This window comes from Mesoplodon bidens, assembly GCF_964165515.1.
Source record: "Mesoplodon bidens genome assembly, chromosome: 9".
In the NCBI taxonomy this organism is placed as follows: Eukaryota; Metazoa; Chordata; class Mammalia; order Artiodactyla; family Ziphiidae; genus Mesoplodon; species Mesoplodon bidens.
In genome coordinates, this window is record NC_138166.1 from 47,788,247 (window position 1) to 47,812,777 (window position 24,531).

General features: G+C 38.6%; 1 protein-coding gene across 8 annotated transcripts in view; it reads right to left on the reverse strand.

Annotated features, from left to right (window-relative positions):
• The window catches only part of DYNC1I1 (dynein cytoplasmic 1 intermediate chain 1), a 484,637-nt gene that overhangs the window by 419,870 nt on the left and 40,236 nt on the right, over positions 1-24,531 (reverse strand). The window contains exon 1 of one of the 8 annotated variants that reach the window (XM_081243711.1): positions 23,424-23,539. The exons of 6 other annotated variants lie outside the window; for them this stretch is intronic. The gene's annotated coding sequence lies outside the window, so the exon portion shown is untranslated. Of the gene's footprint in view, positions 1-1,243; positions 1,354-23,423; positions 23,540-24,531 lie in introns of those variants that run through there. One more of the 8 variants, XM_081243710.1, reaches the window with a different exon arrangement.

The following is a 24,531-nucleotide window of genomic DNA, read 5'->3' on the forward strand; positions in this document are numbered from 1 at the left end:
CAAACCACTTTGTGAGTATGAACTAAATATCAAAGTTCAATCTAAAACATACACACACATACACAGAGCAATGTAGTGATGAGTTAAGATTTTCTTGAATCTTATTTGTAACAAAATAAATTTCTCTTCCTATTTCTCTTTCTTCTTCAAGGGTCTATGGATGTAATTCAGGGGTCCATGAACTTGGATGGGAAAAAAGCTATATTATTCTTTTCATTAACTTCTAACTGAAATTTAGCATTTTCATCAATTTTGAATGTAGGTAACAAATCTATTTCTTTTCCACCAATAGAAATCATAGTTATTTTCATATTATATTAACTTTTGGCAGGTATCTTAAAATATTGTTTGCATTCTTTTCTACCTTAAAACCACAGAAGTTATCAGAACTGTCACAAGATCTTGCTATTTAAAATATTTATTTTAAAAATACATATATTACTACACTACAAATGTGGTTTTTAATATTTTAATAGCAGTATTTTAATGTAGTTGGCTTTCTTTGTAATCCTAGGTATCTTACTCTATGTTTTTAAATATATTTTCCTGATTTATGAGCCTGTCTCATACTGCCAAAGGGTCCACAGTACAAAGTAGGTTAATAACTCTTGTTCCACATGCTGCAATATTATAGGTCAGACAGAAGATAACAGCTCCAAAACACACATTTACAGAAATTTAGTAATTTAGACACAAAAGGGCCTCTTTGTTGTGGTGGTGAAATAAATTAATTTAAAATAGAGGCAGAAGAGGAGGTTGGTTCAAGGTGGTGGAGTAGAAGGACGTGCGCTCACTCCCTCCTGCGAGAGCACCGGCACCACAACTAACTGCTGAACAACCATCGACAGGAAGACACTGGAAGTCACCAAAAAAGATATCCCACATCCAAAGGCAAAGGAGAAGCCACAATGAGACGGTAGGAGAGGCGCAATCACAATAAAATCGAATCCCATAACTGCTGGGTGGGGGACTCACAAACTGGAGAACACTTATACCACAGAAGTCCACCCACTGCAGTGAAGGTTCTGAGACCCACGTCAGGCTTCCCAACCTGGGGGTCTGGCAACAGAAGGAGGAATTCCCAGAGAATCAGACTTTGAAGGCTAGTGGGATTTGACTGCAGGACTTCAACAGCACTGGGGGAAACACAGACTCTACTCTTGGAGGGCACACACAAAGTAGTGTGCGCATTAGGAACCAGGGGGAGGAGCAGTGACCCCATAAGAGACTGAACCAGACCTACCAGCTAGTGTTGGAGGGTCTCCTGCAGAGGCGGGGGTGGCTGTGGCTCACCACGGGGACAAGGACACTGGCAGCAGAAGTTCTGGGAAGTACTCCTTGGCGTGAGCTCTCCCAGAGTCCACCATTAGCCCCACCAAAGAGCCTGTAGGCTGCAGTGTTGGGTTGCCTCAGGCCAAACAACCAACAGGGAGGGAACTCAGCCCCAGGCAACAGCAGACAAGTAGATTAAAGTTTTACTGAGCTCTGCCCACCAGAGCAACACCCAGCTCTACCCACCACCAGTCCTTCCCATCAGGAAGTTTGCACAGGCCTCTTAGATAGCCTCATCCACCAGAGGGCAGACAGTAGAAGCAAGAAGAACTACAGTCCTGCAGCCTGTGGAATGAAAACCACATTCACAGAAAGATACACAAGATGAAAAGGCAGAGGGCTATGTACCAGATGAAGGAACAAGATAAAACCCCAGAAAAACAACTAAATGAAGTGGAGACAGGCAACCTTCCAGAAAAAGAATTCAGAATAATGATAGAGAAGATGATCCAGGACCTCGGAAAAAGAATGGAGGCAAAGATCAAGAAGATGCAAGAAATGTTTAACAATGACCTAGAAGAATTAAAGAACAAACACCTAGAAGAATTAAAGAACAAACAAACAGTGATGAACAATACAATAACTGAAATGAAAAATATACTAGAAGGAATCAATAGAAGAATAACTGAGGCAGAGGAATGGATAAGTGACCTAGAAGACAGAATGGTGGAATTCACTGCCGCAGAACAGAATAAAGAAAAAAGAATGAAAAGAAATGAAGATAGCCTAAGAGACCTCTGGGACAAAATTAAATGCACCAACATTTGCATTATAGGGGACCCAGAAAGAGAAGAGAGACAGAAAGGACCTGAGAAAATATTTGAAGAGATGCTAGTTGAAAACTTCCCTAACGTGGGAAAGCAAATAGCCAACAAAGTCAAGGAAATGTAGAGAGTCCCAGGCAGAATAAACCCAAGGAGTAACGTGCTGAGCCATGTAGTAATCAAACTGACAAAAATTAAAGACAAAGAAAAATTATTAAAAGCAACAAGGGAAAAATGACAACATACAAGGGAACTCCCATAAGGTTAACAGCTGATTTCTCAGCAGAAACTCTACAAGCCAGGAGGGAGTGGCATGATATACTTAAAGTGATGAAAGGGAAGAAACTACAACCAAGATTACTCTATCCTGCAAGGATCTCATTCAGAGTCGATGGAGAAATCAAAAGCTTTACAGACAAGCAAAAGCTAAGAGAATTCAGCACCACCAAACCAGCTCTACAACAAACGCTAAAGGAACTTCTCTAAGTGGGAAACACAAGAGAAGAAAAGGACCTACAAAAACAAACCCCAAACAATTAAGAAACTGGTCATAGGAACATACATATAGATAATTACCTTAAACGTGAATGGATTAAATGCTCCAACCAAAAGACACAGGCTTGCTGAATGGATACAAAAACAAGACCCATATATAAGCTGTCTACAAGAGACCCATTTCAGACCTACAGACACATACAGACTGAAAGTGAGGGGATGGAAAAAGATATTCCATGCAAATGGAAATCAAAAGAAAGCTGGAGTAGCAATACTTATATCAGATAAAATAGTAAAATAAAGAATGTTACAAAGAAGGACACTACATAATAATCAAGGGATCAATCCAAGAAGAAGATATAACAATTACAAATATATATGCACCCAACATAGGAGCACCTCAATACATAAGGCAACTGCTAACAGCTATAAAAGAGGAAATTGACAGTAATACAATAATAGTGGGGGAGGTTAACACCTCACTTACACCAATGGACAGATCATCCAAAATGAGAATAAATAAGGAAACAGAAGCTTTAAATGACACAATAGACCAGATAGATTTAATTGATATTTATAGGACATTCCATCCAAAAACAGCAGATTACACTTTCTTCTCAAGCGCGCATGGTACATTTTCCAGGATAGATCACATCTTGGGTCACAAATCAAGCCTCAGTAAATTTAAGAAAATTGAAATCATATCAAGCATCTTTTCCGACCACAATGCTATAAGATTAGAAATGAATTACAGGGAAAAAACGTAAAAAACAAAAACACATGGAGGCTAAACAGTACGTTACTAAATAACCAAGAGATCACTGAAGAAATCAAATAGGAAATCAAAAAATACCTAGAGACAAATGACAACAAAAACACGACAATCCAAGACCTATGGGATGCAGCAAAAGCAGTTCTAAGAGGGAAGTTGATAGCTATACAAGCCTACCTCCAGAAACAAGAAAAATCTCAAAAAAACAATCTAACCTTACACCTAAAGGAACTAGAGAAAGAAGAACAAACAAAACCCAAAGAAGCAGAAGGAAAGAAATCATATTAATCATAGCAGAAATAAATGAAATAGAAACAAAGAAAACGCTAGTAAAGATCAATAAAACTAAAAGCTGGTTCTTTGAGAAGATAAACAAAATTGATAACCATTAGCTGGACTCATCAAGAAAAAGAGGGAGAGGACTCAAACCAATAAAATTAGAAATCAAAAAGAAGAAGTTACAACAGATACTGCAGAAATACAAAGCATCCTAAGACACTACTACAAGCAACACTATGCCAATAAAATGGACAACCTGGAAGAAATGGACAAATTCTTAGAAAGGTATAAGACTGAACAAGGAAGAAATAGAAAATATGAATAGACCACTCACAAGTAATGAAATTGAAACTGTGATTAAAAATCTTCCAACAAAAGAAGTCCAGGACCAGATGGCTTCACAAGGGAATTCTATCAAACATTTAGAGAAGAGCTAACACCCATCCTTCTCAAACTCTTCCAAAAAATTGCAGAGGAAGGAACACTCCCAAACTGATTCTATGAGGCCACCATCACCCTGATACCAAAACCAGACAAAGATATTACAACAAAAGAAAATTACAGACCAATATCACTGATGAACATAAATGCAAAAATCCTCAACAAAATACTAGCAAAGAGAATCCAACAACACATTAAAAGGATCATATACCATGATCTAGTGGGATTTATCCCAGGGATACAAGGATTCTTCAATATACACAAATCAATCAATGTGATACACCATATTAACAAACTGAAGAATAAAAACCATATGATCATCTCAATAGATGCAGAAAAAGCTTCTGAAAAAATTCAACACCCATTTATGAAAAAACTCTCCAGAATGTGGGCATAGAGGGAATCTACCTCAACATAATAAAGGCCATATATGACAAACCCACAGCAAACATCATTCTCAACAGTGAAAAAGTGAAAGCATTTCCTCTAAGATCAGGAAGAAGACAAGGATGTCCACTCTCACCATTATTATTCAACATAGTTTTGGAAGTCCTAGCCACAGCAATCAGAGAAGAAAAAGAAATAAAAGGAATACAAATTGGAAAAGAAGAAGTTAAACTGTCACTGTTTACAGATGACATGATACTATACATAGAGAATCCTAAAAATGCCACCAGAAAACTACTAGAGTTAATCAATGAATTTGGTAAAGTTTCAGGATACAAAATTAATGCACAGAAATCTCTTGGATTCCTATACACTAATGATGAAAAATCTGAAAGAGAAATTAACTAAACACTCCCATTTACCACTGCAACAAAAAGAATAAAATACCTAGGAATAAACCTACCTAGGGAGACAAAAGACCTGTATGCAGAAAACTATAAGACAATGATGATAGAAATTAAAGATGATACCAACAGATGGAGAGATATACCATGTTCTTGGATTGGAAGATTCAATAATGTGAAAATGACTATACCACCCAAAGCAATCTACAGATTCAATGCAATCCCTATCAAATTACCAATAGCATTTTTCACAGAACTATAACAAAAAATTTCACAATTCGTATGGAAACATAAAAGACCCCAAATAGCCAAAGCAATTCTGAGAATGAAAAACGGAGCTGGAGGAATCAGGCTCCCTGACTTCAGACTATACTACAAAGCTACAGTAATCAAGACAGTATGGTACTGGCACAAAAACAGAAATATAGATCAATGGAACAGGTTAGAAAGCCCAGAGATAAACCCATGAATATATGGACACCTTATCTTTGATAAAGGAGGCAAGAATATACAATGGAGAAAAGACAGCCTCTTCAATAAGTGGTGCTGGGAAAACTAGACAGCTACATGTAAAAGAATGAAATTAGGTCCCTTTCTAACACCATACACAAAAATAAACTCAAAATGGATTAAAGACCTAAATGTAAGGCCAGACACTATCAAACTCTTAGAGGAAAACATAAGCAGAACACTCTTTGACATAAATCACAGCAAGATCCTTTTTGACCCACCTCCTAGAGAAATGGAAATAAAAACAAAGTAAACAATTGGGACCTAATGAAACTTCAAAGCTTTTGCACAGCAAAGGAAATGATAAACAAGACCAAAAGACAACCCTCAGAATGGGAGAAAATATTTGCAAATGAAGCAACTGACAAGGGATTAATCTCCAAAATTTACAAGCAGCTCATGCAGCTCAATATCAAAAAAACAAACAACCCAATCCAAAAATGGGCAGAAGACCTAAACAGACATTTCTCCAAAGAAGATATACAGACTGCCAACAAACCATGAAAGAATGCTCAACATCATTAATCATTAGAGAAATGCAAATCAAAACTACAGGGCTTCCCTGGTGGCACAGTGGTTGAGAGTCCGCCTGCCAATGCAGGGGACGTGGGTTTGTGCCCCAGTCTGGGAGGATCCCACATGCCACGGAGCGGCTGGGCCCATGGGCCATGGCTGCTGAGCCTGCACGTCTGGAGCCTGTTGCTCTGCAACGGGAGAGGCCACAACGGTGAGAGGCCCGCATAGCGCAAAAAAATAAAAAATAAAACACCAATGAGATATCATCTCACACTGGTCAGAATGGCCATCATCAAAAAATCTAGAAACAATAAATGCTGGAGAGGGTGTGGAGAAAAGGGAACACTCTTGCACTGTTGGTGGGAATGTAAATTGATACAGCCACTATGGAGAACAGCATGGAGGTTCCTTAAAAAACTAAAAATGGAAATACCATAGGATCCAGCAATCCCACTACTGGGCATATACCCTGAGAAAACCATAATTCAAAAAGAGTCATGTACCAGAATGTTCACTGCAGCTCTATTTACAATAGCCAGGACATGGAAGCAAACTAAGTGTCCATCAATAGATGAACGGATAAAGAAGATGTGGCACATATATACAATGGAATATTACTCAGCCATAAATATAAACAAAATTGAGTTATTTGTAGTGAGGTGGATGGACCTAGAGTCTGTCATACAGAGTGAAGTAAGTCAGAAAGAGAAAAACAAATACCGTATGCTAACACATATATATGGAATTTAAGGGGAAAAAAAAGGTCATGAAGAACCTAGGGGCAAGACGGGAATAAAGACACAGATCTCCTAGAGAATGGACTTGAGGATATGGGGAGGGGGAAGGGTAAGCTGTGACTAGTGAGAGAGTGGCATGGACATATATACACTACCAAATGTAAAATAGATAGCTAGTGGGAAGCAGCCACATAGCACAGGGAGATCAGCTCGGTGCTTTGTGACCACCTAGAGGGGTGGGATAGGGAGGGTGGGAGGGAGGGAGACGCAAGAGGTAAGAGATATGGGAACATATGTATATGTATAACTGATTCACTTTGTTATAAAGCAGAAACTAACACACCATTGTAAAGCAATTATACTCCAATTAAGATGTTAAAAAAAAAAAAAGAAAGAAAGAAAAAGAAGTGAGGCCAAGAACAGAAGCAAGTCCTCATCTTCCTTATCAGGAAGTCAGTTTGTAAGTCTACAACTGAAAAATAGAAAGTAGCAGTATAGGAGTGCTTTTTATAAATAGGCTATTTTGTAAGTGAGTGGAGGAAAAAAATTGAATAGTCATTTATAGAAAGATTTTTCTTTCAATAAGAGAAATAAAGAATGGCTTCATGGAGGAGATGTTTTTGTTAAATTTGTTTTGGTTGCAAGAAACAGAACCTTGCCTGACTTGCCAAAGTAAAAAAAAAAAGGGGGGGTGGGGCTTTTACTATACAAAGATACAAGGGCAGTTCTTGGAACTTAAGTGTGGAAAGTACAGCTGAGCCTAATGAGAAACTGGAAACAAGAATCTGGTGCCAAACAGAACAGAGGTTACTATAACTAGCGCATCAGTCAATAAAGTCTACAATCTTTGCTTTTCTCTGTGCATCTATCTTCATTTCTATTTATGGAATGGCTTCTCTACTTCTGAGCATGGTTGCTACAGAAAGACATCCTCAACCATAAAGCCTACACCACCCAGGTCCAAGGCGGACCACTGGAGACTCACTAAAACTTCTGAATCCCAGTTCCAAACTCCAGAAGAGGGGATCTGAGTGTCTCAACTTTGGTCAGGTGTCAGTCCTGGTCGTATTAGCAATGGTAAGAGTAGAAGCATTGTGTACAACAAGCAAAGCGGCAGGAGCCACTGCTGTGGTCAGAGGATGAAAGGAACTCAAAGAAGGAGGGGCATAGGCTAGGCAGAAACCCTAACAGGCAAACATCATATATTTTTAGGATAGATATGTTTTGGGCAAAAGAGATAGGAGAAAAGGTAGAGGAGAGGATTGAAGCAAAGCAAACAAGTGCAGGTCCTGTCTGGATACCAATACATGGCTCTGATTAAGCAGCAGGGAGAAAGTGAGGGAAGGCAGTGTAAAATAAGTTTGGAAACATAGATTCTCTGACCTTCAGACCTAATCCCACTCCTCATCTTTGCCCCCTGTTTGAAGGAGCCAGGGTTCTGTTTGTCCTTTTCTGATGGTTGCTGTGCTTTGTACTGGTAGATTGCTTAGAGGATTTGAAAACCAACCTGTTCAGACCTGTCTGCAAAAGCTTATGGAGGTAAAGAAGTAAAAGGTTTGTATGAGCACCCAATTTGTCTCCTACTTAAGAGTGTACAAGGGAACATTTAATATCCTAAATCCTCAATTAAACTGGTTTCATAATTACTTTTCCAAGTGGAGTTCTATCCAAATTTATACTTAAGAAGCATTTAAAGTACTTGTGAGAGAAAAAGTGATTTTTCAAGTGTCCAGTATAATATCAAATCCTGAATGCCATTGCTTGACAGAGGAAATAATTTTATAAGAGACTAGAAAAATTGCCTGGAAAAATACAAGGGTAAAAAATATATCAATATTCTTTAACATAACAAATAAAATGAGCAAAGATATCTGAAGATAAATTTTTGAAAAGGTGAAAAGACACTAATAAACAATTTTAGAAATAAAATAATCTGTGATGCTTCAAAGATTAAAAAAATAGTAAATAGGCTAAGAGCCTACTCTATGTGATGCACTTAAAAACTCAGATAAAATGGATAGACCTCTAGAAAAAGTATGACTTACCAAAATTTACTTAGGTAGAAATAGGAAATGTAAACAGTCATATAACCACAAAGGAAACTGAGTCAGAAGTTAAAAATCTTCCTACATAAAAACCTTGTCTAGTCAGTGGGGCCAGCAATTTCCAGTAAATAGTCAAAGAAGAAATAAGTCTGCAAACATCCAAGGAAAAAAATTTCAATTTCACACAAACTATCTCAGTGTATAGAAAATTGGGGATATCCCTAGCTCACTTTATTAGGTTACTATAACTTTGATACAAAATCCAGTGAAGCATGAGAGCAAAACTGCAGCTCATGAGCACAGATACAAAAATCAGAATATTAATAACACAATCCAGAAGTGTGTGTGTGTATGTGTGTATGTGTGTGGGTATTAAGATAATGCATGAGTTGGTTGATTCCAGGAGCGCAAGTTTGATTTTACATAAGAAATAAATTAACTAATGAGAGGAGAAATAATATAATCATCTCAATAGAAATCGAAAAAGCAACTGATACAATTCCACATCCTTTTCTAAATTAAAAGAGAACATCCTTAAACTGACAAATGGTAGCTACAGAAAACCTACAGCTAGCATTGTATTTAATTATGAAATATTTAAAGCATTCCCTTTGAGCTTAAGAAAAAGACAGTATCTGCTAGCATTATTTGTATGATATTGTACTGGAGTGCTTAGCCAGTAATCAGACAAGAAAGAGTAATAAAAGGTATGAGAGGGCTTCCCTGGGGGTGCAGTGGTTGAGAATCTGCCTGCCAATGCAGGGGACACGGGTTCGAGCCCTGGTCTGGGAAGATCCCACATGCCACGGAGCAACTAGGCCCGTGAGCCACAACTACTGAGCCTGCGCATCTGGAGCTTGTGGTCCGCAACAAGAGAGGCCACGACAGTGAGAGGCCTGTGCACCGTGATGAAGAGTGGCCCCTGCCCGCCACAACTAGAGAAAGCTCACTCACAGAAACGAAGACCCAACACAGCCTAAATAAATAAATAAATAAATAAATAAATAAATAATCTTAAAAAAAAAAAAAAGTTTTGACAGGACTTCCCTGGTGGTGCAGTGGTTAAGAATCCGCCTGCCAATGCAGGGGACACGGATTTGAGCCCTGGTCCGGGAAGATCCCACATGCCACGGAGCAACTAAGCCCGTGTGCCACAGCTACTAAGCCTGCTCTCTAGAGCCCGCGAGCCACAACTACTGAGCCTGCGAGCCACAACTACTGAAGCCCACGTGCCTAGAGCCTGTGCTCCGCAACAAGAGAAGCCACCGCAATGAGAAGCCCGTGCACTGCAATGAAGAGTGGCCCCTGCTCACCATAGCAAGAGAAAGCCCATGCGCTGCAACAAAGACCTAACACGGCCAAAAACAAATAAATGAAATAACTAAATTAAAAAAAAAAAGGTATGAGAATTGGAAAGAAAGAAACGAAACTGTCATTTTAAATTTGTGGATATAATCTGTATGTTAGAAACCTAAAAGAAACTACAGATAAATTACTAAAATTAATACGATAATCTAGCACAGTTACAAAATTTAAAACTCAATATGCAAAAATAAATTTCAACAAGCATAAATGAAAATTTTAAAATATATCTACATCAAAATTATAAAATATCTAGTAATAAATATAACAAAATTGTTCAAGAACTTTATGAAGAAAATTATAAAACTCTACTGAAAGACAAAGAAAACCTAAGTAAACATAGATATATACATCATGTACATGGATGAAAAGCCTTGATGCCATAGAAACACTAATTATTCTCAAACTGGTTAGTGATTTTGATGATATTCCTATTAAAATCCCAACAGGCATTTTGCTGTACTTGACAAGTTGATTTTAAAATTTATAAGAAAGAGCAAAGGGCCAAGAAGAAAAAGAAGAAGAAAAGGTACTTATTTTATCACATACTTAGAATTATTATAAAGCCATGATAATTAAGACAGAGGGTCTTATTATGGAACAGTCAAATGAAACAGAATAGAAAGTTTTAAACAGGTTTACTAGTATATGGATCTTTAATATATGACAGAAGGTGTGTAGCAGGTCATTAGAGAAAGAATGTACTTTTCAATAAATTATCTTAGCACACTTGGGTATCCACACGTGAAAAAATAAAATTCTATCCCTCTCGTACACTATATTCAAAAACCAGTTCCATTAAACTAGTCTTAGATGAGAAAGGCAAAGCTAACAACAGAGGATAGTGTTTTTATGACCTCCAAATGGGGAAGGATTTCTTAAAACACACAAACCATAAAGGAAAACAAATTCTATTGTTTTATTCAAAAGATATAAAAATAATTAAAAGAAAATACACAAACTGGGAAAAATGATTTTTTGACACACAAAACCCACAAAAGATTAATCACCAAAATATATTTTTAAAAAAATGTAAACCAAAAAACCTCTTACAAATCAATTAACAAGAAAGAGAACAATTTAAAAAAAAGGGCAACATTTTGAACAAGAACTCACAGATTAATAATCATAAATGGAAATAAACATGAGAAAAGATGCTCAACTTTATTAGAAATGATGAAGTGTAAATTCAAACTACAGTGAGATAAAATATCACACCCACAATGGAAATTAAAGTCTAGCAACATTACACGCTTGTGAGGATGTGGGAAAAAGACGGATTTTATACAGCTGATAGAAGTGCCAATAGCGGCTACATCCACTTTTGAACACAATTTATATTCTAATAAAATTGAAAATGTGCATACCCCATGACCCAGGAATTCCACTCCTGGAAATCCATGCACATACTTGCCAAGAGAAATACCCTAAAATGTACCTGGTAGTACTATTTATTATTTCAACAAACTCTGAGCAACCCAAATGCCTATCAACAATAGAACAGATAAATAAGTTGTGTGTTATTGCAATGAATTACTACTATGGACTAGAAATTTAATGGATTTCTGCTATATAAAACAACATGAATTTTTTAAAAATTTGATAAAAAATACGTATTGCGTGATTCCATTCATTTAAAGCCAATCTGTTGTTTAGAAATTCAAGGAAAAAGTAATGCTATTATGAAAAGAAATCAAATTATAAGCATAAAATGCTGGGTCATCGTTATTTGAGAAAGGAAATGGGACACAGAAGAGAAAGGAACACACAAGAAACTTCAACATTCTTGGTCATGTTCTGTTTCTTGCCTGGACAGTGGATAAGTGGATTTTCACCGTATTTGTTCTTTACACTTTACACATATTCCATAAATATTTTTGTATTTATGGAACATCTCAGTTTTAAAATTCTTAAAAATTGTTTAGTATATCAAGCACAATAACAACTTTTCAACACTCTACAGTAGAACCGTCCAAGAGAGTCAGTGCCCTGGTCCAAGGATTCAACCAGCCCAGTGACAGGCCAGTGACAGCAAAGTTCCAAATGCAGAAATGGATGCATTGAACCACTGTAGCCTATCACACTCAGTCACCTCAGCTAAGTTCTCTTGTTCCAATTCTTATTTTGTTAACCCATATCCCAATTACAAATTTAACATCCCACATAGATTTGCCCACAGGGAGAGAGGGTACTGATCAAGAAACATTAGTCACCAGAGAGCTTGAGAGCTCCATTCCTCACTGTAATTTAAAGCTGGCATTCTGGCTGATATTTCAAGTTCTGTAAGCATCCTCAGGGACAATCTATGCCTGTCGAAAAGATGGAAAAATGAATAATTCCAAGGACAAGTGGAGGGGGAAGCTGAGAAGGAGGCAGAGAAACAGAAGGGAAGAAGGTGGTCGTCTAAGCCATGTTTCAGATGCAATAACAAGAGACTTTATTAGAGGGGCACTTAAACTGGTTGCAGGCTGAAATTTGAGTGTTTACAAAGCCAGTATATAACTTATAAGGTAGTAAGTGCCATTATGAAAGACAGCATCTTGTAGTGGAAAGAGCAAAGTTTTGAGAGTCAAATTTGACTCACATATTGGATTCCTCACTCACGGTGTGCCTAAGTCTCTATATACTCACCTGTAAACAGAGTTAATAATATTGGTGATGATTAAAGATAATATACTGCTCTTTTCAAAGGAAGGCAGCTTGGTAAGATGGAGATGCTCTGGTTTTGATCCCAGACCCCACCCAGCCTGATTCCAGCTTCACCACCTTCTGGTTGTATGCTTTCCAAGACTCATTTTTCTCATTGATAAAATAGGGTAATGAGACCTACCTTGGGGATATCGTGAGACTTAGAGATAAGCCCAGTATTGACACTTCAGAAGTGTTCAACATAGCTTACATAATATTATTGTTACTGGATGTGGATTTGCTATTTTAAAAAGCAAAATCAGAGATGGCTAGAACAGAGAGAGCGCGCGACATGGGGCTGGCTATGGTAGAGTAAGGAGGAAGTGGGCATTAGTGACTCAGACATGGAGACTTCCACCCGAGGACACATGTCGATTCACTGGAAAGAAGGGTGGGAAGAAGCAGTACTGCCAGTCAGTCCCAGAGAAAACTGAGTAGCAGATGGGTAATCAAAATAAAAACTCTGATCCAGATGTAGCTGAGAGTCATATAATATGGGGACTTAGATGGTAGCATAAGTCAAAAACCTGTGGCATAAGTCAAAGCATTAATCACATATTCAAAGCTAGAGGCCACAAGATCAGCGTAAGGCTGACAGATGCAGAGCTGGCTTTGGCTTCTTAAATGTTCCAACCAGGATAAAGTAATCATTTTCTCCTCTGCGAAAGGAATGCTTAGGAGCTCTGGGCTGACCTGGGGTAATGTCTGGGGAATTCATGCTGGCAGGGGGATGGAGCATTGCTTAACCTGGGGCTACAGTATGTAGAGCAAAGGGAAAAGTTCTGTGTGGCAGCATACTGGACAAAACCTAGATGCTGGGCAGCCACACCATCCAGAATACCAGAACACCATCCAGGCAGAGTCCTAGGCATTAGGATGGAAAGCTGGTTTCAAAAACTGTGCTGGTAAAGGTTTCTACAAATGACATTTTATAGGAATGTGGGGGCTTGAGAAATAACATGTGGATGGGAACAATCAAAGTCACAGAATTTGTTTGACACCACTGTGCAAATGTCTACAAGTCCTAAAGATGAAGGGGTTTTATCTGCAAGGAGCCAAGCACACCCCATTTTCAGAATGGCAGGAATTGGCAATAAGGGCTCACAGTGGAGTTGAGGTCCATGGCATGCCCCAGTCCCAAACCCACACTCTTTAGCTTGAGCCAGTTCTCTGCTAGTTCTCAGGAAAGACAGAGCAAAATGTTATGCACAAAGATGTCTGCCCCTGAGTTCCTGGCTATGCTGGATGCAAGTTTGGTCTTTAAAGAATAAAGATCAGGGCTTCCCTGGTGGCGCAGTGGTTGAGAGTCCGCCTGCCGATGCAGGGGACACGGGTTCGTGCCCCGGTCTGGGAAGATCCCACGTGCCACGGAGCGGCTGGGCCCGTGAGCCATGGCCGCTGAGCCTGCGCGTCCGGAGCCTGTGCTCCGCAACGGGAGAGGCCACAACAGTGAGAGGCCTGCGTACCGCAAAAAAAAAAAAAAAAAAAAAAAAGAATAAAGATCAATTTCCTGAAAGAACTCTGTACAAAAGAGTGTGTCATCTCAAGGTACTATGAAGAGTTCTATAAGTATTGTTGACTTGGAAAATCATTTTGAAGGGAATATAATTGTATTTCTTGAATGGGGCACTAATCCAATTTCAGAATAACTTTCAAGATCATTTTTCTTCCCTAGTTTCCTCTCACTGAGGACCTTAGAAATGTTCTAACATGGTAACAATGTGCTTTCAGCTGCTTAGGTTTACTCTAGAGCTTTAATTTCAACACATTCATTGTGGTTTGAGTTGCAGTTTACTTCTTGGCTTAAATGTGATTCCCTACTCAGGGCACCAAAGAGTGCTTTGATTTTACGTTTGGTAGGACCGGTAGTTCTTTCCTCTACCATTTGTAATCGCTTTACTTAATCATCAGCATTGCCCACACCCCGCCCCCCAAAAAATCACCTGGATGCTTTTGAGCATTAATAACAAAGGTCTGCTTTTTCCAAATGCCCTCGAACTTGAAATAAATCCCCTCAAATTCTACCTCCCACACCAGGGGGTTTATTCCATCTCCAGTTAGAGTGGGGCACAAACTCTTGGGGAAATAACTAGATTTTCTAATCCCAGTGTGAAAAGTTTAATGTCTTAGTGTACATCTCAAGACTTTTAATTAATAATACTGCTCTGTGGTTCTTCTATTCACCCTTTCTTTTACCTGACTAAATATTCAATGCATTCTAAAATGTCTATTTATTTCACCAAATACGACATCTCTAAGCCGCAAATTTTTTAAAAAATTAATTAATCTATTTATTTATTTATTTATGGCTGCATTGGGTCTTTGTTGCTGCATGCGGGCTTTCTCTACTTGTGGTGAGCGGTGGCTACTCTTGGTTGTGGTGCACAGGCTTCTCATTGTGGTGGCTTCTCTTGTTGTGGAGCACAGGCTCTAGGTGTGCGGGCTTCAGTAGTTGTGGCACGCGGGCTCAGTAGTTGTGGCTCACGGGCTCTAGAGTACAGGCTCAGTAGTTGTGGTGCACAGGCTTAGTTGCTCCGTGACATGTGGGATCTTCCCGGACCAGGGTTTGAACCTATGTCCACTGCATTGGCAGGCGGATTCTTAACCACTGTGCCAGGGAAGCCTGTAAGTAAAGTTATCATAATTGTAAATTCTGGTGTTTGTTTCTCTCTAGTACCTTGGGGGGAAAATCCTTTTGTCCTTCCTTTGGTCTGGCTTGGACTTAAGTTTAAATATTAAACTTATGTTTTAAAAAACATAAGTTTTTTAAACTTATGTTAAACTCTTCCATTAAAAAATCTATCTATAAAAAATTAAAAATCTACCTATCTATAAAAAATCTATCTAAAAAATTTAAGTTTAAACTTAAACTCTTCCATTAAAAAATCTATCTGCACCAGGCTCAGCCTCTGTGGCCATCCAAAGTCCTGACATTTCTCTGGAATACTCCTTGGGTTTCAAACTTAAACTAGCTCCAAGCCTATTTTAAAGAATTGGACTTTTGTTTATATATGAGGAAAATAAAATTGCCTTTTTTTAAAAAAAAGTGAACACACTGGAGCTGTGTTCTGAATGAGTAGCAGGATTTACCACTTTTATTTGGGAAGACTTGTTTCTGGGTCTTAGTGTCATTCTGTTAAAAAAACTGCTTGTGGGCTAGTCTGGAAGAAAGAAACTGAGAATAAGCAGGAGCTAAACTGTGTTGCATTATAACATTACAGAGATTCCTGACTTGCCCTTGGCAACTAGAGGGGAAGGAAGTATTAGGAACCCCAGGAAACATGAGGAAGTGGGAAGACGGAAAATTGCAGACCCCAGCAACCTGAGGCATTTGCGGCTAAAGAGAAAATGGCCCTGAGAGACTCCCCTGTGTAGGGATTGGCCGAGTTCTTTAGGAATGGTGAAGTCAGCCATTCAGTTAGCTTCTTCATCTGTGCTGGGATCCTTCTATTATCCCCAAATCTTTATTAAAATCCTGTGATAATAGCAGCTGTGTTGTAGAGCTGCCTTGAGGAATGAAGAAGGTGGCTTACGCACATTTGGAGCAAAGAGGAAGAAGGGAGAGATCAGGCAGCAAGCGTGGTGACAAAACATGCATGGGTGGCTAAGGCAAGGCCAGAAGAAGGAATTCTGAGGGACAGATGACAACCAGCAGAATATACACTTCTCCCACCCCAGGAGCCTCACGAGTATTAAAGAAGGAGCTGAGCTTCCCAAAGCTACATGGCAAGGGTATGTAGCTGAAGTAAGACATGTACCCAGAATACTGGAAGACTCAGAGATCTATGAATTATGTATACACACAAATCTCTTTTTTCTCTTTATAAAGTCAATATTGTTTCACTTTCCTATGTGGAAAACACTCATTGACATGCTTCTTATGGTTTACTTTCTTCAATCAAAAGCAAACTAATCCAAAGGAATTGGTTATTCTCTTCCAATCCAACTCATGAAAGACTTGTTTTGTTGGACACTGACAAAAGAAACTTCTTCTGTTTCACACCTTGTGGTGATATCCCTATGAAGGGGAGAACTCAGAGCTGAATCGTGTCGGCTTCTGGCTGCTCCGTTAGCCAAAGTGCTCCTTCCCTTCATTCCTTTCAAAGATGGAAGCAAGGAGATAGTTATGACTCTCCACATCCAGGTGACATAACATGAGGATGAACTTAAGAAATGCCGTTAACTCCCACCTCACAGACATTGAGTTCTTTGCTGCTAAGTCCAGAATCAGTTTCCAGATTCTTCTCCATACCAGACTCCCGGCAGCCACTTTGAGTGAATCAGAACTGGCATGTGAGATGTAATGAATTCCTCCTGTGCCCTGTTTCTTCCTCTCAGCTCACCTTTTACTACAGGCATTGCTGCAGCCAGTGCCTTTGTACACAGGTGTTTCCTGATAGCACCTCATATTAGCTTCACCACTTACCTGTTACTTTCTCACCTGTGGCTTTTCTGCCACCACCTTGAATGACCCTTTGGGAATCTGTCACACTCCCTCACATGAGCAGCCTGGAAGCACAGGGGGAGTTAATACTCATAGGGCAACTCTTGACCACTGGGGAATGCAAGCCAGTGGATGAGTGCCAAGTGCCCCCCTTTTCCAACCTCTTGGTGGTCCACTCTGAGGCAGAGTCTACACTGCTTGTCAGTCTCACTTGCCCACAGCAGTGACCAACTCAAGAACACACACTTATGCTAGTTCTCCCTCCTTTCCTCCTTTATTCTCCATTGCCCTCTGCTCCTATTTCTTGGGACCACTTTCCAAAATTAACTACCTACTTACATGCCCTCATTTTTTGAGGAGAAAACCAGGCTAAGCAAACTATACCTTAACAGGTGAAACAACAGTGAGCTTTATAAATAAAATAACTTGATATTTATTTTGTTATTCTTCTTTTATAGTTTCTCCCTCAAGAAATCCAGAAAGGATGTAAACATATGGTATGACAAATTGTCCTTTACACCTCTTCATTGCCTGACATAAAATACTGTCATGTGGATTAATTTATAATCACACACTAATTAGTTTCATTTGCATTAAAAATAATTTACAGATGTTTGAAATATTTGCACTTGGTTTTGTCTCTGACAATTTAAAGTAACAGAACTTTCTACTTCTCTTTTAATTTTACTTTAGATCTGGCTTAACATTTATTCCTATAGAGTATGTTGACATATTTTTATACTTGGCGCTTGTTTTTATGGATTATATAAGATTGTTTTGATAGAACCTGATGTTAAGTTTACCAGAACTGTCCCTGCCCTCCTGGAAATTCTGGCTGTTAATCCATGTCCTGTCCTCATGCTTTAAATCAGAAAGGAAGATCTGAGATGCCTCAGGACAATCAAGACTTGGGATTTGTTCTCTGCTGTTGCTGCCTGGTATCTGGGAGTTCATGGAAATGGGAGTTGGAGGGTCAAAAGTAAGTAATTATGATATACCTCAGTAGTCAGTTGTGATGAGGGCAACATAAGTAGGTAACTAGTATTTGTAGCATTCCAATTCCAAGTCTTAATATTAGAATATTGCCCCTTCTTTTCTGGCCAGCGAAGGCAAGTTTCTTTGTACCTGTTTTGTCACTTCACCTTCGTTCATTCTCATGTTCATCATTCAGCAGCTGTCTCCATTCCCATTCCACTGCTGCACTGAGAAGGATACATTTTTCAATGTGGTTCTGATACCACCTGCTTGGAGAGCTGGCCATCACAATCTTTCACCTATTTAGAGCGTCTGCAGTGGGGATAGGGAGTGAAGTGGTGGTTTGTTTCTCAGGGCCACAAAAAAAAAATCACCCTTTATCATCTTTAACCATTTGTTTTATCTTTGCTCTTTTTTCTTAATTTTTTCCTTTTATTTTTGAGACATGATTGACATATAGCACTGTGTAAGTTTGTGTACAGCATAATGATTTGACTTTATAGCATGAAATGATGACCACAATAAGTTTAGTGAACATTCATCATCTCATATAGATACAAAATAAAAGAAAAAAATTTTTTTCCTTGTGATGCGCACTCAGGGTTTTCTCTCTTAACTTTCATATGTAACATACAGCAGTGTTAATTATATCTATCACGTTATATATTACATCGGTAGTATATACTTATCTTGCAACTGGAAGTTTGTACCTTTTGACTACTTTTGTCCAATTCCCCATCGCCCCATCCCCTGCCTCTGGTCATGGCAAATGAAGACCTTCATCCTTTACTCATGCTATTAAAGACTCCTCTCCAATCACCTGGGCATTGCAGCCACTATGGAAAATAGTATGAAGGTTTCTTTAAAAATTAAAAATAGATCTACCATATGACTCAGTAATTCCACTCCTGGATATTTATCCAAAGAAAATGAAGACACTAATTTAAAAAGATACATGCACCTCTATGTTCACTGCAACATTATTTACAATAACCAAGATATGGAAGCAACCTAAGTGTCCATCGATAGATGAATGGATAAATAAGATGTATATATATATGTAAAACGCAGCCATAAAAAATGAAATATTGCCACTTGTAACAACATGGACTGAGCTAGGGAGTCTTATGCTAAGTGAAATAAGTCAGACAAAGACAAATACCATATGATTTCACTTAAGAGTTTTAATTCTTAATAACTTGTCTTATTCTCTTGTAATGTAAAATGACTTTTACATTATTCCAAAGGCTAAGGGAGAAGCCCCTTTAAGAAATTAGTCTGTGATATCTTCTGATAATTTGACTTGACTTTGTATGAGTGAGGTAGGAAGAGCACAGGAAACCAGTAGATGTTATGTGGTTCCATTTTGAGAAAGGCTACTCTGAGCCAACAAGAAGTGATGATTACAAGATTGAATCAATGGAAAGTAGGCTAAGCTGACCTCTAAAATGAAGTAATGAGCAATTAATGGTCTTAGGAAACACAAATTTTTATAAGATTACTCCTTCTTTAGGTGTGAAAAAGAGTTAAGACCAATCCTGGACCATAGCTGTGGAAGTCTTGAGGCAGCTCAGAAATGAGGAAAACAAAAGTGTTTTCCTAGAAAGGAAAGCCCATATATATATATATATATATATATATATATATATATATATACACACATACACACACACACACACATATATATATACACACACACATACTTATATATGAAATTTATAGCAGTTTCTCAGTAATAAGTGAAATAATTGATATTTGGAGCATTCATAGCCTTTAATCTAAATTCCACTTCTGGAATTTTTCTTCAATACCATCTAAAAAGCTATATAAATAAAAAGATACTTGCACCATTATTTATAATAGTGAAAAGTTAGAAACATTACATGTTTATTGGTTAAATATATTATAATCTACCAGTTCAATGAAATATTTTGCAACCATAAACGTTAAGATTATGAAGACCATGTAGCAACAACATGGAAAACATTTATGATATTTTGTTAGAAGGCAAGTTTTCTCAACCTCAGTGCTATTGGCATTTTGGGCCAGATCATTGTTGTTGCGGGTGGGGGCTATTTTGTGCCCTGTAAGACGTTCAGCAGCATCACTGGTCTCTACTCACTAGATGCCAGTAGCACCACCACCCCAGCTGCCAACCAAAAACGTCTCTAGACATTGCCTAAAGTCCCAGGCTGTGGGTAGGGTATGGAAAAACTGCTCATGGTTGAGAATTATTGATAAAGGGGAAAATGAAACTACAAAATTGCTTCTATGCTATGATTAAATCTTTGTGAAATTAAGTACACATCTAGATCAAAACAAAGATTAAACACAAAAATTGGAGCACTGATTTATTAAGGTGGGGGATTTGGAATGATTTTCCTCTTATAAATTCTCAATAAATAAAAATTGGGGGCTTCCCTGGTGGCGCAGTGGTTGAGAGTCCGCCTGCTGATGCAGGGGACACGGGTTCGTGTCCCGGTCCGGGAAGATCCCACATGCCGCGGAGCAGCTGGGCCCCTGAGCCATGGCCGCTGAGCCTGCGGGTCCAGAGCCTGTGCTCCGCAACAGGAGAGGCAACAACAGTGAGAGGCCCACGTACCGGAAAAAAAAAAAAAAATTGTAAGGAAAAATACCAGAATTGGAGTGACAGAATATTGCAACTGTATTATTCTGCAATAAAAATGAATGGTTTGAGTAAAAGAAAAGCATAAGAGAGTCAATTGCTTTCTTACCTCTAGTCCTAGTAAAGTCTACCCACTGGACCATAGTCACCTAGGACAAAATTCATGATTTACCTTCTAGCAGTTTCCTACTCTCAGGGCTATGATTACTGAAACATACTGAGCTTTGTACTCTTGTTTTTCTCAGTGATGGAAAGTCAGTGTATTAGTTTGCTGAGGCTGCCTTAACAAGCACCATAGACTAGGGGGCTTAAACAACAAAAATTTATTGTCTCACAGTTTGAGAGACTGGAGGTTCAAAATCAAGATATTGGCAGAGTTGGTTCCTTCTGAGGGCTGTGAATGAAGACAATTCCAGACATCACTCCTTGGCTTATAGGTGGCCATCTTCATGTTCACATGTTTTTCTCCCTATATCTTTACATTGTTTTCTATTTGTCTTCTAATTTTTCCTTTTCATAAGGATACCAGTCATATTGGATTAGGATTCACCCTAAAGACCCCCTTTAGCTTGATTACCTCTTTACAGGCTGTATCTCCAAATAAGGTCACATTCTGAAGTAATGGGGATGTCAGGACTTCCACAGATGAATTTAGGAGGACACAGTTCAACCCATAACAGTCAGATTCTCAAGATGGGTAGAAGGAGCTCTTCCTAATTGTACACAGAGCCCTGAAAATTCTGATCTGCTCTTCACATATTTCTTAAAAATGGACACATTTCTTCCCCTGCCTGCCCCAATCCCTAAGGGAGCATCCTGGCTTGAGAAATCACAGTTACCAGTGAAAATGTGTGATATCTTACAGGGGGTATTTGGGCAAAGCAGGAACCACTGGTCTTGGGGAATGTTTTAATAACCTAGACAATAAATATTTAATATGTTATTAAATTAAGATTTTTTTCTGTATATCAACTATATGTAGATGAAAAGCTGAAAATAATTTTTTTGCGGTACATGGGCCTCTCACTGCCGTGGCCTCTCCCGCCGTGGAGCACAGGCTCCGGACACGCAGGCTCAGCGGTCATGGCTCACGGGCCCAGCCACTCTGCGGCATGCGGGATCCTCCCGGACTGGGGCACGAACCTGCGTCCCCTGCATCGGCAGGCGGACTCCCAACCACTGCGCCACCAGGGAAGCCCTAATTTTCCTTTTATGGCTTCAGAACAAAGTGGAAATTTTACATGCAATGGCCATGGGACGGATTTATTTCCATAAAATGGCATTCTCTGCAGTTTCAATTTCATGGAAAGAATTCTAAGGGTTTCAAATGCTACTCAACAGAGCCCTGCTTATTTGATGTGCAGTGAAGGAAACAGTTGTGAATTCTGGCTTAGTTTCTAATCTAAAAGGATTTAAGGAAAAGTGGTGTTTTCAGCTCTAAGGCTTAAAACTTAACCATATTCTAGAATTAGATCAAACAGAAGACATAGATTAAGATTTTCTATAGATTATATGGAGCCAGATTCAAAAGTTGATGTTAACTGAGACCATTTCACAGAGATTCTAGTGTACATTTTTAATGACGTGGACATGAGTAATTATCTTATTAAGTAGTATTGGGACCTTTCACAGACAGCTCAGATGTCAGAAGGGGGCCTAAATGCCTGTGTTCATCTATGCTCTTCCCATATCAACCTAGTGGAAACCCAGATTTGGAATTCAACCCCTTCCCAAATTTCCACAGGAATACCAATGACTTCAAGTATATATTTGGATATTGTACACACATTGAAGATCCAGGGATTACCAGGAGCTCTGAGCACAGCGTTCTGCCAGTCCCTTTCCTCCAACTCTCTTTTCTTGCTTTCTCATTTTTATGTTTTCTCCACCCTTCCCCCATCGCCAAGCCACACCATCCCTTCAGTAACAATGCCAATTCCTCCTCTCAGTTTATGCACAGCATGAATTACAGCATATCAAATTATTACCTCAAGTAAACACAGTGCTTTCCCTAAGAACAAATAGGAGAACAAACTTTTCTCCATTCCATTACACATTGACCATGGGTAACTTACTTAACCTCTCTAAATCTAACGGAATACAGTGAAAATCGCCCCATAAGGTGAATCTGGCACATGACTGGCACTGACTTACATCCTCTGATCAGCCCTTTCTTAATCAGGAAAAGCTAAAGTTTATTTGGGTGGGAAGAAAAAAATGAGTGACACCAGAAGAGGAAATAGTAAACAACCTCAAACCATTTGGGGAAAGCCGGGAAAGGAAAACAGATCTCTGAATCCCAAATATTCTCTTGGCCCAAACTGGCCAGTTAAATAGGAAACTTTAAAATACCAAACTTCAGCAGGCCCTGGGTAGTGTGGATTGCACACTTGGACCCTGGAACTTCCTGCATTTCATTAATCATGCAATAAAATGACTTTATATTTTACACAACTGAATTTTTAGACCTCACTTATCATACTGTGGTGGGGTTTTATATGAATATGGAATTTTTTAGGCCTTATATATCTTATTAAACTCTCAAAATAACTACCCCATTTAACAGTAGAAAAGAAAAAAAAAAACAGACACTTCTGAAGAAAGTAAGAGACTTAACAAATTGGTAACAAGAGTTGGGACTCCTACCAGTTCTTCTGATGGCAACTAGATTAATTCTTCCTGGACAGCATGCTTCCTTCCCCAGGAGACTTCATCAAGACTAGATAACAGAAAATTATTTTTCCTCCAAAACACTCGTTTGGAATGATACTCAGTTAATTATCTCATGTTTCACCTGGCCTGTGTCCATATGTTTTAGAAACTTTGTGGGTGCATGCCTTCCTATTGGTGGCATCCAACTGCAAGCTGGATCTAAAGCAATCTGGCAATATGGTAAAGTCAATCAAACAAGCAGTCATTTCAGTTAAATAAATAGAATGGGTAGTTCTACGTCAGAACCACCCCCCCAGTGAAATTTTCATTCCGTACTGGTATAAAGAATTTTGCAATAACATCAAGGTTGAAAGTGAGGAAAAACTGGTTCTGTAGTGATTTACAGGCTAAGATGTATAATAGTAATAATAATAGTGAGAAGAATAGCAAGAGATTCTATTTATTGAGTGCTTACTTTGTTCCAGGTACTGTGTAAAACACATTGTAATTTAATCTTAATGAGAAACAATTTTATAAATCTATTTTTGTCTTTTTCACTAGAAATGAAGAATTTTGCATTGATGATACAATAGCTAACATTTCCAAGAAAACTCTAGGCTTTGATGCCTACTCCCTGTTCAAATAGGTAGATGTGAACAATTATGAGTAAAACTTCCAGCACTGCTGTCATATAGAAGAACAAGAACCACAAGAAATGACCATGATATCTGATTTAGTATTTGCTTCTTAAACAGATGTTGCAACATCTGTTTTCTCCATTCAACTACCCTGCAGGTGTAAGTTAATGTTTCTTACGTATTGGCTATTTCTCACATGACAGAAAATACTCATATACTTTATGGAAAAACCTCACTCAAAGCCAGGAGCAAGTTTCACCGTGATACTCTAGTGTAATTTGCCTATGTTTATGGCATTGCTTTCTCCCTGCTCTCACAAGAAACTTCAACCTGTCTTCTAGACAGAGATACTGGAGCAGTTTCAGTCTTAAAGTTCCTGTAGCATAATTCTTTAATGAGGACTTCTATATTTAACCCCCAAACCATGTAGTCTGTTGGTATGATCAGAAGAAGGATTTGGAAAT